The 13,133-nt window shown below is 34.0% G+C and overlaps 1 protein-coding gene across 1 annotated transcript in view; it reads left to right on the forward strand.

Moving 5' to 3' along the window:
- The window catches only part of LOC149184513 (protein DETOXIFICATION 29-like), a 214,316-nt gene that overhangs the window by 17,516 nt on the left and 183,667 nt on the right, over positions 1-13,133 (forward strand). The gene's annotated exons all lie outside the window — the stretch shown is intronic.

Genomic DNA, 13,133 nt, shown 5'->3' on the forward strand with positions numbered 1-13,133 from the left:
GTCTCTGCCTAGTGTTCTGGTACCGCCTTTTTTCTTTGTAAGAGATCTGATCATATTGAAATCCCCTGCCAGAATCCAGGGCATATCTGGATATCTCTCTCTCAGCTTCTGAAGGGAGGTGAGAAGCTTAAGTTTGTCTTCTAGTTTTTGAGGACTGTAGACGTTAGTGATCATGTGGATCTCCTTATCACCTAAAGGTTGAATCACCATCGATAGATAGTTCCTAGAAGCTTCAACATCCAGGATTCCAAGTTATTGAGGATCCCATAGAGTAAGAATCCCACCCACCGAGTTATCGGATTTAACCTCTAGATACTCATACTTGATTAACCATTTGCTATGTATCTCTCTGATTTTGTCCATTGAACATTTTGTTTCTTGAATAAAAACCATACCTGATTTTTCTTCTTTTATTCTACTGCTAAGAGTTCTTTGTTTCCTTTTAATTCCTAGACCCCTAATGTTCCAAGTTGTAAGCTTCATTAAGAAAGGTTTATAAAGGAGTAACTGGTGAGATCCCTCATCTTACCTGAGTTAATCATAAGTTTCCCACATTCGGTCAACAACTCATTTTGTTTTTCCTTCCTCTTTTCCTACCCAGGTTCTTGGAAGAATGCATCGGTGTATCCTCCATCGTTTTCACTCCCCTATTCTCCTAGATATCATGGTTTCTTTTGACTCCAAAACACTTCGTTTGTGATCTCCAGAGGAAGAGCTGTTGAACCCTGTCAAACTCCTCTTTTGGTAGAGAGTCTACCCCTTTGGTGATTCCCTGCTCCAGAAACTTTTCTAGATCTAAATTCTCCCTCTCTAGAATCTCCTGCAATTCATGGTCTTCCGTTCCAGCCTCACTTGGGGTCATCTCATGGTCCCTACTGAGCTCCATAATGCTTGGCATATCATCCTTTTGTTTGTTGTTTTCTGGTATATCCTCCATATTAACATCCCTTTCCTTCTCAGTGGGAATATTCTTCGATTCCTGGTTTGTCCTGTTGTTTTCAACCTCTTCGTCTAAGATATTGAAACTATTGTGGCTCGGTTGTTCGTCTTCATTAATTTTCTTTTGGTGCCGCTTGCCTCCTTTCCCTTTACCCCCAACGTTAGTAAAACCTTCAGGATCCTTATCTGTAGTGGCTTTCGTATTGCTCTCCAGCTTGTTCAATGGGTAGTCCCTGTATAGGTGCCTGTGTTCATGGCACTTATGGCACCTAAATGGGACATGTTCATAGTCCACGCCTGCATCCATTCCTCGTCATACACTTCTAAAATGATTGCATCCAGAAGTGCCCCAGATAAGTCCATTTCCACACATATCCAGGTGAAGGAAGTGTATTTGCCTCTTAGAGTAGCATCTGAGATCTTTATAAAATGCCCTAGCTTGTTGTCGATAGCCTTTAGAGACTCTGGCAGCCAATAATCTAAAGGAAGGGAGTAGAGTCTTATCCATACCGGCATCGAGGTGAAAGATTCTCGTTCTGGGACAAAGTTCATTACCTATGGTCTCATATAAAGGCCTGTAGAAGCCTAAAAATAGGGTCCTCCCTCGAACACTCTGTCTTTATCCTCTAAGCTGGTGAACACCACCGTGAAGAAGCCCTTGGACCCAAGGTGCAAGTTAATGTTCCCCTTTGGTTTCCAGTGATTCCTTATCCATGCTTGCAAAGCCTTCTCCGTCGACCAAATACCCATAAATTTACAGATAACAACATATTCTACCATGTGTTCTCTCTGCACCTGCATCGCTGGGTCACCTAAAACGTCTCGAGGAATAGTGGTTGACTTGGGTTTACAGACCCCAGATGTACTCATAGGAGCAACTTTCTGACTGCTAACCTCTGTCCTCTTCTCCTTACTAGCTTCCTCATGATTTTCTTCCTGTCCTTGAGGTCTGATGGTTTCTGTTTTTTCTGTATTCGTAGCCTCTTTTATCATCTCCGTTGGTTTCTTGAAGCGATGCGATCCATCTCCCTTGCTCCTGTTTGCAACCACTTGACTGTAGGAGGGAGCTGAACTCCCTCCTCCGCGCCTCGCCATGGTGACCAGTGACAAAACCCTAGTTCATATTGCAGACCTCAACCTCCCCGCCCGCTAAAATTTTTCTATCCCAATTACATCTCACCGTTTTTCTTATCGATTTCTATTTTAATTTTTGTGTAAATTTTTATTTTTATTTTGATGTCATTTTTTTTTAATGTCAATTTCTATTTTTATTTTTTTTTCTATTTATATTTAAATTTTTGTTCAATTTATAATTGACTAATTTCAATGTACATTGATTAAGATATAATAAAAAATGTATATTAAAATTTTAAAATCAATACATTTTTAGTGTATGTGATTGGTACAAGTATATATATATATATATATATATATATATATATATATATGAGTGTCAATTAAATTTCTAACATATTTTATTTAGCTAACTCACTTTTAAAAAGGAAAAACTCAAATTTTAATGTTTAAAAAAAAATATCTATATATCTATATTATTCTTTAAAATATCTATCATTTTTCAAGAAGAAAAAATGTTATCTTTCATTATAAAAGAAAGTACATATGCATATTTTTTTGTCCACTTACATCCCTAGAGACAGTTACATAATCCTATTATCATGTATTTAGGACACTTTCTAATTCTCTATGCTTAACTGTGGATAACTCTATGAATGTGACTTCTAGTTTGTCATTTTCACGAAAATGTTACTACCTCACTCTTAATGCCAAAAAACAAAATACAAAGTATTTCTATGAGAGCATATTCCATAAAGAACATTGATCATCCCTGGATCCACACTACAACCTTCCTTTGACAATTTGTCTACCTCACCACTTTATCCTTTGAAGTTATGTGATATAGAAATCCTTCTGAAATCATTGATCATGAACCTAATGCTTTTCTTCTAGTTAGAAAGTTTAGGAGTCTCTAATTTGTATCTCTTGTTTTCCAATTCTATAACTATCTTTGAGTCTCCGAATGTTGAAAAATGTAGCAAGAAAGTCTCAATTTGATTTTGCCTTGGTCAAATTGAGAAAAATCGAATTTCCACATCAACAGATAACTTGGATGTAGTTAACTTGTGTGACATGGCTTGTGTCACCTAATTTACTCTGTAAATTTGAGTTAGAGGAGTTAGAGTTCAGTTTTGCATGTGTGATTCATAATTTATAGCAATCAAGGTCATTTATTTCAAGTTGTTTTCAGTTAAAATAGTTCTAAATGTTGGAGGAACCAATGGAAGGTCAGTTGTGCAGTGAGACTTCAGTCTAACTCAGTGGTCATTGAGTTAACTGATAAATCAACCTAAAGTAGCTAGTGCATGTAGAGAATTTGAGTTCCCCAACTGTGGTGGAGATTCCAGGCAGTGTAACATCATTTGTAGCCTAGTCTTGAGTGTACAGGTGTTGCATGCAGTCTGATGATCAACCTTGGGAATTGTGCAATCATTTTGGAGGAAATTCCTAAATAATATCGACCTAATTTCTTCAGGAATTGTGAAAGGAAATAGGGGCTAAAGCAAAGGCATAAATTGACTAAGTCTGGGTCAGAGCTTCTCAGTGAGCAGAGAGATAGGTTATTCACTTGTAGGTTGTGCTCAATTGAGAAAATCAATTGTAATACATCTCTATTCATCAGATTAATGCAAGCAGACAAGGGGTTTTTAGCATATTTCTTTCCCCTGGAAAAATATTGTGTGCATGTGTGTTATTTCTCATTGCATGTTTGTGATTGATGTTCTAAATTGTGAATTGAATTTCGCAACGTAGTAGAGTATGTTTGTGTCTTGTGATTATGATTAAAATTTCATGAGCAGTTGCAAATCTACACTATAATTTCTACACAGAAGACTACAATACCCTCTAGTCTGAGCTATTTGGAGTAATATGAGGCTCCCCATGATGCAAGAAGTTCCGCCCTTGTATTTTTTCCTTTTCCATTAAATCAATGGAAGCGGTAGACCATCTCAGGCCCCATGTGTATGGTCATCTCGCTGCCACAGGACCTGGATGATGTGGTCCCATTGAAAAATCCCACTAGATAAACAACCCTCATATCCCTTGGGCACCAGATGTTAGGTATCTTGTCCACATGGATTGCATATTCCTTATAGTATGTTGAAATCCTAATACTTGTCCTCCTCACATCTGGCTACACTTGCTCAAAGTTGTAGTCATTTCATGCCCTCCATATGCCCCATATGACAAAAAAGGGAAATGTCATGTAATTCTTATACTTCACAAACCACTGGCATAGACATACCCCAATGTCTGACCTATCCCAATATGCTTTGATATCCAGCAAGTTGAGCACCCAAAACCACACTGAAACTGAGAAATGAGACTACAGGAAAAGGTGGTTAACATCTTCTACTTATGCAATACATAATTTGCACCTTCTTGGCCATGTAAACCCCTCTTAATTAAGTTATCCCATGTCAAAATTCTGTTGCGAACCAACAACCATACGAAATATATTAGATTGAATATATATGAGACTACATAGTTTCATAATTGTTTAATTATCATTTTTTTATTTTAAATATTAAATATATTTATTTTATTGTGAGAATAAAATGTGTATTCTTATAACCTTAACACACACACACATGAATAATTGTTTAAATCACCACTTCCCAACTACACTGGAAAATTGATTTATGTAGCACCTGAACTTTTACTATAAAATGCAACCAAACCAGTTTTATGAGATTATACCACACATTTGAAATTAATGCTCGAATAAATCACACACACACACATAGAGTAAGTTAATTTTCCATTATCTAGAGAAAGTTGCATTTGCCCCATAGCCCTGCCTGTCACTTGGAAATCTACACCACTGGCAAAATAAGAGGGAATCAATACAAAAATAATCTATTTGTCCAGATCAAGTCTAAAAGAATTCTGAGTTTTCTACATGAACATGATTATACATGGTTTGATGCCTATAAGAAACTACAAATTAACTATAAACTATGGCTTGATAGGGTTGGTATTCTCTTGGCTACAACCACTCAAACCTAGAGTAAGAGCAACATGGGCTTCAATTCACTTGAGTCACATCCCCATTTCCTTCTAGTGGAGCACCATCTTGTCTATCATCAATAATATTTCTTCCTTTGCATCATTCATGTCCATGATTATCCTATTTATCAAAGTCTTCATTCTTTGATATAAATCATCAACAATTATGGGTTCTACTTGCCACAAGTATACCTCGTCTTAGGCATCCAATCCCTTATATTAGTTAACATTTTTGAATCTAATAAACAACCTCTCTCAATAACAACATCCACTTGATAAATCATTTAGTTCGTCCCAAACCTCCACTAGGACTTGTTGCCTAAATATGTGAGAAAAAGTCTATATGCTTAAGTGAGCTTAGGAGCTTCTAATCCCTCCATGTCTACCACTATTACGTCTTCATCATGCCCTCTACCTAATCATTTTTATGAACCAATGGAGCCAGACTGGAAACACACGCTATAATAGGGATGCAAACAAGAGATGGAGAATGTGGGCAATGAATGCTAAGGACTCTGTTGGTATCAGAAATGATGGGAGAGGAATCATGGCCACTATCATCCAACTTGTCGTACATATGAATGTCGTCATCTCAGTACAATCCAAAATGCAACCGTAACTACTCCCCTACTGCTCCACTGAATCCTAGCTCATTCCATGTCTTTTAATTAAGATTGGTAGGATGGTATGCTTGCGTCATTCATTGGGTGAGGTGACAATTCTCTCAGTGTGTCTCACCTCATATGATCAAAGGGACACACACACACACACACGTCTAATTAATAGATGAAATAACCTTTTTCTAGGTTAATTTTTTTGTCAATTTTGGCCAAAATCTGATATAGATTTTTAAGAATCATGAGTTTAAGTTATTTAATCTGCAAAGTTTGGGTGCCATGGGATTTTTTAGGGTGTTGAAACCATTCATGCATTCAAAAGAACATTTTAAACAACAAGAAATCACTATCTTACTTGAAATTGCCAAATTCTGACTAAAAAAACCATTTCGTTTATTCGATAAATTGTGCCTACATACATATACATAAAATCAAATAACCAACAAATCATAATTGATATTTTATATTGACCTACTATTAAATTAAATTTATATATCTAACCTTTATTGATAACCTAATTAAATGTTTTATAATAAATTAATATTTTTTTTTTCTACGAAATCTAATTAATGAAATAGATTACATTGAAAAAAACCAATTTGTAATTATTATAATATAAATATTAATAAATTTTATTCATGGTAATGAAAAGATGTAAAAAACACATTAGTAATTAAGTATAAGTTGTTGGTTATTGTAATGGGCAAATGTTGATATTAATTATGAGAAATTACAATAAATAACAACTCATAATTCTTAGTAATGTTATTTCACTTCTTGATTCTTTTGTCATTTTATTACGATGCAATTAGAAGGTGGGTAGAGGGTACATTGAAATTTAGTTCCCGCAAACATCATTTCTTTGTGACATGGGACTAAAGTGTTGGTATTACTTTAATTTTAGGTTGTGAGTTTTATTTATTAATTAATGAAGATTTTTGGGAAAAATTACATTGTGAATATTTGGTTTACGCGTGTTTTGAAATGTGATTTTTTTCGAAAATTTTCATTAATTAATAAATTATGGATCACAAAAGTTTGAATTCAAATTTTTATTTATCTTATGTGTTACATGATTTTAAGATTATTTTAAGTTAAATATCTATTACGATAATTAACTATTCATAATTGTTAGTATATATTTTTCATTTTTTGATCTTTTATTTATTTTATTATGATTATCTAATTTTAAGATTACAACCAAGTTAGACACTAAATTGGTGTATGTGACTTTCTTGTTGTCTATGAAGGCATACATACTCTACCTCGCTCTGGTTTTGAACCTGTGACCTCTTAAGAGGAAACACATACTTTTAACCATTAAGCCTACTCATAGAAAATGGGTAACCACCCTTAAATGACATTTCTCCTTGACATTGGTTTATGAGATATATTTATTTTTATTGATTTTAGGTTGAGTTTCTCAAATAATTTTATTAAATTCACATTGAATTAATTTTTTTTTGGAAATTAAAAAGTTTCAAAGCTTTTAGATAGCAAATATGTTTTTATTAATGATAATAATAATCTAATTATTACACATAAAAAACCAATGGAATTGCGTTATATAAAATACTTAATATAAATTTAGAATTATTATTATGGAATACATAATATGCAATAAGAATGCAAAATGTGAATATGATTGACAATAATATGTATATGTCGGAAATGTTTACTTGAAAATGTTCGTTGTTATGTTGATATGAGTTTTTGCTCAACTACCTTGTGTTATTTTCTTTTGCAATTTTCTAAATAAGTTGCAATGGTTTGATTTGATTTGATTTATTGACTTTTAATTTATGTTTACTTTTATATATATATAAAAGTTATTTTTTAGTTAAGTAAATATTTTGTTTTTTATTATTAGTTTTTTATACTTTATTGCTGTTATCTCTGTATTTGTATTTTAATTTGTAGAACACCTACAGAAATTAAGTGATTAATTAAGGTTCTTTAATATTTTATTTCTATGTGTTAGGGTCTTATAATTTATAGGATCTCAAGGTAATTGAGTTTTGTATCTAAGGAATTTTATTTTGTAAATACTTGCGAATAATTTAAAAAAAAAAAGAATTAAAAAATGAAAAGATGTATAAATAAGAAAAAGAGAAAAACAAAAAATATTGAAAAAAGAAAAAAAGATTGAACCCCACCAAAAGAAAGAAAAGTAAAAAATGAATAATACTGAAAATATTGCAAGTCTAAATGCCACTACTCATAGATAGTTTTGCTTCATTACTGAAAAATAAAAGGTTGTGTGCAGTTTGTTTAGAATGCCACAATCATTAGCTTTTCGTTTAATCATACAGTGTAATCATGATTAAACTCCTTTAAATCTCTGTAAATTAAGTTAGAGAATAAAGACTTACCCAACAATTTAATCTGGGTAAATCACTAGTTAGGTAGAAAATGAGATTGATCCAACTGTTTAATTTGGATCAATAGGAGAAATAAGGTATAGGTTAGATAGTTCTTTTTTATTATGTATAAAAGAAAATAATGTGGATTTGCTAGTCTAATGCATCATAGAGTAAAAAATAAAAAATGCTAGTTTAGATAAGGGTAGGTAGATAACATCATTTGTAAATATTTTCCTATCACATTTTATCCAAAAATTGATCATAGGCTAAAGAGGCAAATATGTGCGCCATGAATAAAGTACTTTATATGTTTCATATTCCCTTTATCCTAAGTCGAGAAAGCAAAAATCAAAAGGCGTAAGCAGACAAAGTTCTTTTGTCGTTTATGTTAATGTTTAGTAGTTTGAAAGCATTGGGATGTGATCCCGCAATTGATCAACGAACCTCATTCGCTTTCGGCCCTCCCTCATCATATTGTTTTTACCACCCAGGGGGGTTCGAAAAGTTGTTTCACTTGCTGGGCCCCATCCCTTACGTGTCGCATCCTCGTGATTTCACACCCCCGCTCACCAAAACCATAAACCGCTTGCTACCCCCTCTGGAAACCACCTTTCCCTCATCCGCTCTACTGCGCCCCACCAAGTTTCCTCCACCACTCTCTATTTGCCACGTTGCATGACCGTCGTTATCACCCAGTAATTTCCCAAGATTAAAGAAGAAGATCATCGGGGTAACCACTAACCACTTTTAGGCTTAGGCTCTAGCCAACCTAAGTCCAGAGAGGGCTCTCTCTTTATGATTTAGCTTTGTTTGCTGGGATTTTAGGCTAGTTCTTAATGTTCATTGGGGTTTTGGTTTTGAATTTAAGGTTGGGTGGTGGAATTCTTGGAACAGATGGATAGAGCAAGGTCTTTAAGCCATTGGGCTATGGAGTCAACAGATGGATAACAGAATTGGATCAATTCATTAAAGGGAATGTTCACAGGGCAGGCTAACAAAGTAAAGAGCAAATCTGTAGGTCGAATGGGTGAAATGATCCTAACCAGGGTGAGAGAGCACTTAAGAATCCTCATACTGGGGTTAAAATGAAGAACATGGAATAATCATGAACAAAGGGCAATTAAGAATCCTTTGCTATAGATCACAAGGAATAACCTAAACTAAGGAGCAATCAAGAATTCCTTAACTTAGATTTGTGAAGAAAACATTCAATATGCATAACAATCAAGACAGAGTGCAGTTAAGCAATTTCTAAAATATCATTCCATGTTATAGCATTCATATTTTTAGAGATACAAATAAGATTGTGGAAAAACTTAAAGAAAAATAACATTGAACGTGAGAGAATACTTATTTGAACTTTGTTTTACACAAGAATCTAGTGAAATATCTGATCTTTATTCCTTGATCCAGCTAGCTGATCCAGTCATTGACACATTAGAATTTCAGACTTAAGAACAAGAAGTCTATAGAAATTCTTGGAATCCCCCCTAAAATACTTCAAATGAAGAAGTATTTATACAAATTCTAAACTGAAATATCTTGAAAAAATATCAAGATTGGCTTTACAAATATCTCAAACTGTTTTACATTAATAGAACTTAAATGAAGGACACTAAAAAATAATGAATCTATTTGGCACTATATTTATAGATTGATGGTGGCAAAGAAGAGAAATTCGAATTTGATTGCAACTCTAAATTGATGATGAGGCTTCTAAGTCACTAACTGCCTCCTTCCTTTGTGCATTTTGCCCCAAAAATTATGCAAAATTAGGGTCGAGTGATACCCTTGTATATCTCAATCCGAGATAGACATGTAAAATGTGAAAGAGGTTATTGTCGATCAATATGTTATGGAGATAAACCTCTCTAAGTTTCCCAAAATTCAGTTCCAGCTGTTTACAATATTCTCTTCAAAAAATGTAAAAAACAGGACTTTGCACAATGCGAAAAATAGGCTCTGAAGATATGCATTTATCTCCCTTTTTGTAATACCTGTGTAAAAATTGAAATAGATTTTTGTATATTGGCCTTTTAGGAACACAAACCTCCTCCAGTTTCACAAAATTCATCTTGGATTGGCCACAATAGTTTCCGAAAAATTATGAGTTAAACAATAAATTTCTGGAAAATGTACCATTTCTGTTCTGATTTCATCTTTTTTCACTTTGATTTTTCAATATGATACACTTTTACTAATACTATTTCATTTGATACACTTTTACTTTGATAAGTTGTCAGTATCCTTTATTGTGTTTTTACCTTTACTGTACATTTTAACTTTTTACTACGTATTTCAACAGTAAATCATTTAGTTTTTTTTTTTTTTTATATGTATTAGCATATGGTAATAGATATTGATCAACTTTTTGTATGTTAGATCCCTTTGTCTTTTGACTATATACTTTGTCTGGTTCCTTTGTTTTAATAGTTAATGTGTCTATATTTTTATTAAGGATGGGCGGTTTATTGGAATGGCGGGGAGATGGTTTTAGGAGGTTGTTGCAACGCTTTTGTGGTGCGGGTGGTTTTCGGGAGGGGTCACCCGATGCCATACATCGTCTAACATGTAGCATCAGGGTCCGAGAGGAAAACCACCTTATCGGGCAGTTAAAGGGCGAACCTCGGGTCAGCCCGATATGGATGCAAGTCGTTGGATGAGGGGGAGGGAGATTGTACGGTGATCGGGAGGTGAAGCTGCGTGGCAATTTATACAAAAAGATTTCAGGGTGCCCATGGGTCTAATCACCGGCAGTATGAGATTAACTTGGAGCTTAATCTCATCAGGGACGCTTTAATACGGGATTAAGGATTGAGGGCGGGATTCAATATATTTGTGGGATATGGGGTAGTAATATAGTTTATAAATAAACTAAGGGGTGGGGTTAATTTATATAAAGAAGTTAAATATATATGGGACAATGGGTTTTTCGAGATTTTTATATGTTTAAGTTAAAAGTTAATATACAGTGAAATGAGTGGAAGGGGTATTGCACTTGGGTATATGAAATGTTGTGTGCTTTCCATATACTTAGTACTTAACATAAATGTATTTGGTGGGTTTTGCACATAAAACATGTTTATAAAGGGGTTTCCATAGGCAAGAGAACTTAACCTTAGGAAAAGGTGTTTTGTGAGGGGGATGAATGATTTATAAGGGAATTTAACACCTTTCCTCCTTAAGTCATCAAGCTGAGGGTCTGGTCCCACCAGAAGTCAGAGAAATGCTCTGAGCCTCTTTGACTTAAAGAACTATAGGTATTAATATTTTTATTGTGAAAGGGAAGTTAGTGAGTGTCATAGGGGTTAAAATGAATGAGGGGATGTTAAATAAATCACATTGTGAACCATTTCCTTTGCTTTGTCCTCTACTTATGCATATTGGAAAGATTCATTTAAAACAATGACATAAGTGCTTTTATGTAATCACATGATATTTCTGCAACCTTTCTACTACTTACCCACTTACTCATCCTACCATTTTTTCTTCACTTTATTAGGGTGCATTTAGGCTAGCAAACCCTTATCAATCTTTTTATTTTCTTTACAAAGTAAACTATCTAATTCTAACCTTATATTATCAAAGGGCTCAAATTAAGCTTATGAGCTCCTTTTATTTTCTCTACCTAACTATGATCTGCCAAGATTAAATTGTTTGGTCAGATTTTATTCTCTAATCTATAAACATAAAATTCAAGTCATGGAATAACCAAGATTAAATTGTTTGATTACCATGGATTGTGGCATGAATAACAAATTGCACACAATCATTATTATGCATAAAAGTAAATAGTAGTGGCATTTAGACTTGCACACTTTCATGGTCTTTTTGTTTTTGGGGTTCATATACTTTCATTTTTTTGACCTTCTCTTATTTTTTTTGTCCTTTGATTTATCTTTTAGGACAAACCCTTTTTATATTTTTTAATTTTTTATAATATGGAAAACGTTTGCAGAAAGAAAATGTATGTACAATATTACAAGACTTAACCTTAGTCATTCAAAATTATGACTCCTATTGGTATAGGAACCTAACAACCGTTAATCCAATTAAATGTTTTCCTAACCAAAATGACCGTTCTCCATTAAATTTGATTTCTCTGAGATAACCATTCAAGCCTAATGGTCCCGTGACATTTCAACGGGGCGATTCACTATAGAATTTATAACTTTCTTAACCCATCTCTTTCTTTTCTTTATTGCTCATCCTGTTGCTTTCTTGCATTTTACTATTTGCCTTATGTTATTCACAGTTTTCCATAGCGATCACTTTCAGAGTTTTTCTGCTACCAAATCACGACAAAAATTGACATTTCCTCTTCCTTTTTCAAATGTGCTCGGTAAGATTCTCTGTAAATTCATCTAGTTCACAGATTTTTACAACCATGCCTCCAAATACTAAGACTCAATATAAGCCTCTTAATCTTTTGATTCCCCCTTCTATGGATTTAGATCATATACCTTTAGCTGATAGGGATTACAGGATAAATGAATCCCAATGTAACTGTGATTTTCTTGAGTTATATTGCTGGCTGGAAGATAAACACACACACAAAACCGATGAAATTGGGCTCTGGGAGTCCAACCTCCCCCAATATATTTTCCCCTAAACATTCCAAGCCCCAGAATTTACCAGAATATGTCAAACTTGCTATGTCCCTGCCCAAAGATCCATCATTGCCCCTATAGGTGACATCCTCTTCACAATTGTAGAAATTCTGCAAATTATTTACAAATCTCACTCTGAGACCTATGTAGAAAATCTGACTATAGATTAACCCGATAATGCAATATAACCAAAGCAAAATACTATAACCTACTTCTATTATCAATGTACTTTGCGGAAGCTTAAAGATCAAGTTGAATCAGATTTGAACACATATAACCATAAGAAGAATAATCAATCACATGAAACACATGAAAATACTTTGGGAAAAGCCTCAGCTAAAAACCCCACTATCTGTATTATCATACAAAGTGGAAATACATCAGAATTATACAAAGCCTTAGCTCTCATAGCTAGCCAGATCTCAGTACAATCCTCTTGGATGCTCATAGGCAGTGAAAGCTTCTCACAAACTTTCTCCTCTGCCCTTCAAGCCTCCTATTTCCTTGCGCAGTTTCTC

The sequence above is a fragment of the Pinus tabuliformis genome, chromosome 3_2 (genome assembly GCF_031772625.1).
Source record: "Pinus tabuliformis cultivar Carrire ecotype Pingquan chromosome 3_2, CPIR1, whole genome shotgun sequence".
NCBI lineage: Eukaryota > Viridiplantae > Streptophyta > Pinopsida > Pinales > Pinaceae > Pinus > Pinus tabuliformis.